The 3416-nt window shown below is 41.0% G+C and overlaps 1 long non-coding RNA gene across 3 annotated transcripts in view; it reads right to left on the bottom strand.

Annotated features, from left to right (window-relative positions):
• Positions 1-691: 691 nt before the first annotated feature.
• Positions 692-3416, bottom strand: part of LOC138360114 (uncharacterized) — an 18657-nt gene continuing 15932 nt past the window's right edge. For all 3 annotated transcript variants that reach the window (XR_011226207.1, XR_011226208.1, XR_011226209.1), the window contains exon 3: positions 692-997. This is a non-coding gene — a long non-coding RNA (uncharacterized lncRNA). The remainder of the gene's footprint in view (positions 998-3416) is intronic.

The following is a 3416-nucleotide window of genomic DNA, read 5'->3' as shown; positions in this document are numbered from 1 at the left end:
GTCCAAGTGCTACGAATGATGTACTTGAGTACTGTAAGATTTCTTATTGATTATGCTGCACCTGTCATTTCTTGTTTTGGTAAAGGTAGGATGGGCAAGTTGGAGAAGATACAAAATGAAGCCGTTGGGGGTCGTTGTGAGCCGCTGCTACCTTAATTTTTGCCCACACTTGTCTTGCAGACGTTTCTCTTCCAATAGAGCTAGTGAACTCTAGTCAATGTCTTTCCCTTTGTAACTCATCTGCAATGTATGTACCTTTACCTGACTAAAAAATCTAATCTAAATCTATATCTAATCTATATGCTTAGATATATGCAAATGAGAGAGTAATAGAGCGAAACCTTAAAATGCTGAACAATTTGGAGGATATTGATTCATACAATTTCTTCAAAAGGTCAGATGTAACACGAACAAGGAGCAAAGGTTTCAAGCTCAACAAGCCACAGTGTAGGAGTGACAACAAATGCTTTTTAACCCATACGATTATGATCATGGCAATAAGGTTTCTAAAACAGTAGGCATTCTTCCAAAGCCAGACACTGTACTATGTTCCTCGCCCTAACCTAGTCACTCAGTATTATTCACTCATTTATCTATGTCTTGTCTATTTATGTCTTAAAGGTTACAAGACGTACATTAGTCAATACAATTGGTGCTTAAAATGTAAAGGATCTCTTGTGAAACACGGGTATTAATAAAAAAATTTATTATGTAAAATAAATAAAAAAGGCCCAAGGGCCATGAAGTAACAAGAATGCAAGGCCGGCACAAGCTGGCGTAAGTAGAGAAGACGGAAGATTCTTCATATTAAAAGACCCTGCTTCTCCAAGATGGCAGTCACACCCTGCTTGCCCTGGACAATCACCATATGGAGAAGGACTGTTTACTGTGAAGGGAAGTCCACAAATGCAATGCCAGCATGAGTCAGTCTTGAAGGGTAAACGATGATGGCACCCTCACAGTAACACAAAAGCCGAGCAAGCCCAGTGAGGAAGACCTGTTGATGGGAAGGAGGAGAATCATTAGTCACAACAAAATCCACATAGAAACAAAGGAGAGAAAAAAAATAAAGTGGATGTCTTCTTTTTGTATAGACATAATAAATATTGCCATTTGGCTATGTATTTACACATGGTATCAGCAAGCTTAGCCTCCAAACACACACACACACGGTATCAGCAAGCTTAGCCTCCAAATACACACATGGTATCATCAAGCTTAGCCTCTAAACACACACACACACACACGAACGGTATCAGCAAGCTTAGCCTCCAAACACACACACACACACACATACATGGTATCAGCAAGCTTAGCCTCCAAACACAGACACACACGGTATCAGCAAGCTTAGCCTCCAAACACACACACACACACATGGTATCAGCAAGCTTAGCCTCCAAACGCACACACACACACACACACACACACACACATGGTATCAGCAAGCTTAGCCTCCAAACACACACACACACACACATGGTATCAGCAAGCTTAGCCTTCAAACACACACACACATGGTATCAGCAAGCTTAGCCTCCAAACACACACACACAGAAAATGGGGACATTGAAACAGTTGATAAACTTGATTTCAAAAGAGAGAGGTCACCATGGGGAACTTCAAATTTTTTTTAATAAGTAATTAGGCAGACTTGTTGCTAGACAGGGAAGTAAATTAAATGTATGCCAAATTTTGCAAAATATACAATGAAGGCACACAAACATTCATACCAAAACAGAGATGCAGGGCCAGAAAACAGGATTGGTTCAACAGAAATTGAGAGAGGGCCACAGACCAAAAGACTCAAAAATGGAATGAAAGACATTGAAAAACTACAAGCAGATGTCAACAAAGTTTTTGATTGGGCAGCAGAAAATAACATGATGTTTAACAGTGATAAATTTCAGGTATGGCAAAAATGAGGATCTGAAACATAATACAGGGTACAAAACACAATCGAATCTTCCCATAGTAGAAAAACAGCATGTCAAGGATTTGGGAATAATGATGTCCGACGATCTAATGTTTAGGGAGCATAACCAAGCAAATATTGCGTCGGCCAGAAAAATGATCGGATGGATTATGAGAACTTTCAAATCCAGGGATCCCATCACAATGGTTGTACTCTTCAAGTCACTTATGTTGTCCCGTCTCGAGTACTGCTCAGTATTCACTTCCCCCCTTCAGAGCAGGAGAGATTGCTGAAATAGAGGGAATACAGAGAACATATACGGCACGCATAGACGAGATAAAACACCTAAATTATTGGGATCGTCTCAGAGCTCTCCAAATGTACTCTCTAGAAAGGAGACGAGAGAGATACCAAATAATACACACATGGAAGATACTGGAGGGCCAGGTCCCAAATCTACACAGTAAAATAACAACACTGGAGTGAACGATATGGAAAAAAATGCAAGATTGAACCAGTGAAGAGCAGAGGTGCCACAGGCACAATCAGAGAGCACTGTATAAACATCAGAGGTCCGCGGTTGTTCAACGTCCTCCCAGCGACTATAAGAAATATTGCCGGAACAACCGTGGACATCTTCAGGAGAAAACTGGACTGTTTTCTAAGAGAAGTTCCGGATCAGCCGGGCTGTGGTGAGTATGTGGCCCTGCGGGCCGCTCCAAGCAACAGCCTGGTGGACCAAACTCTCACAAGTCGAGCCTGGCCTCGGGCCGGGCTTGGGGAGTAGAAGAGCAGAACCCCATCAAGCAGGTATCAACATAGAAAGAAGCCAAACCCCCAATCATACCAGCGATACAAAGATGCGAGAAACAACTATACAGCAGTAAGGGGAGAGGCAGGAAGAAATTTTTAAAAAGGGATAATGGATAAATGTAAAACAGAACTGGGCCTATTCTACAAATGATCTACCAGTAGGAATACAGAATTATATAAACATGTTTGCTGATGATGCTAAGATAATGGGATGGATAAGAAATTTAGATGATTGTCATGCCCTTCAAGAAGACCTGGACAAAATAAGTATATGGAGCACCACTTGGCAAATGAAATTTAATGTGAATAAATGCCATGTTATGGAATGTGGAATAGAACATAGATCCCACACAACCTACAAATTATGTGAGAAATCTTTATATAATTCTGATAAAAGAAAGAGGTCTAGGGTTGATTCTAGATAGAAAACTATCACTTGAGGCCCACATAAAGAACGTTGTGTGAGGAGCCTATGCCACGCTTTCTAACATCAGAATTTTGTTTAAATACATGGATGGCGAAATACTAAAGAAATTGTTCACGAGTTTTGTTCGGCCAAGGCTAGAATATGCAGCGGTTGTTTGGTGCCCATATCTTAAGAAGCACATCAACAAACTGGAAAAGGTGCAAAGACATGCTACTAAGTGGCTCCCAGAACTAAAGGGCAAGAGCTATGTGGAGAGGTCAG

This window comes from Procambarus clarkii, unplaced genomic scaffold, assembly GCF_040958095.1.
Source record: "Procambarus clarkii isolate CNS0578487 unplaced genomic scaffold, FALCON_Pclarkii_2.0 HiC_scaffold_95, whole genome shotgun sequence".
In the NCBI taxonomy this organism is placed as follows: domain Eukaryota; kingdom Metazoa; phylum Arthropoda; class Malacostraca; order Decapoda; family Cambaridae; genus Procambarus; species Procambarus clarkii.
This window is presented reverse-complemented; position numbering and strand designations above follow the sequence as displayed.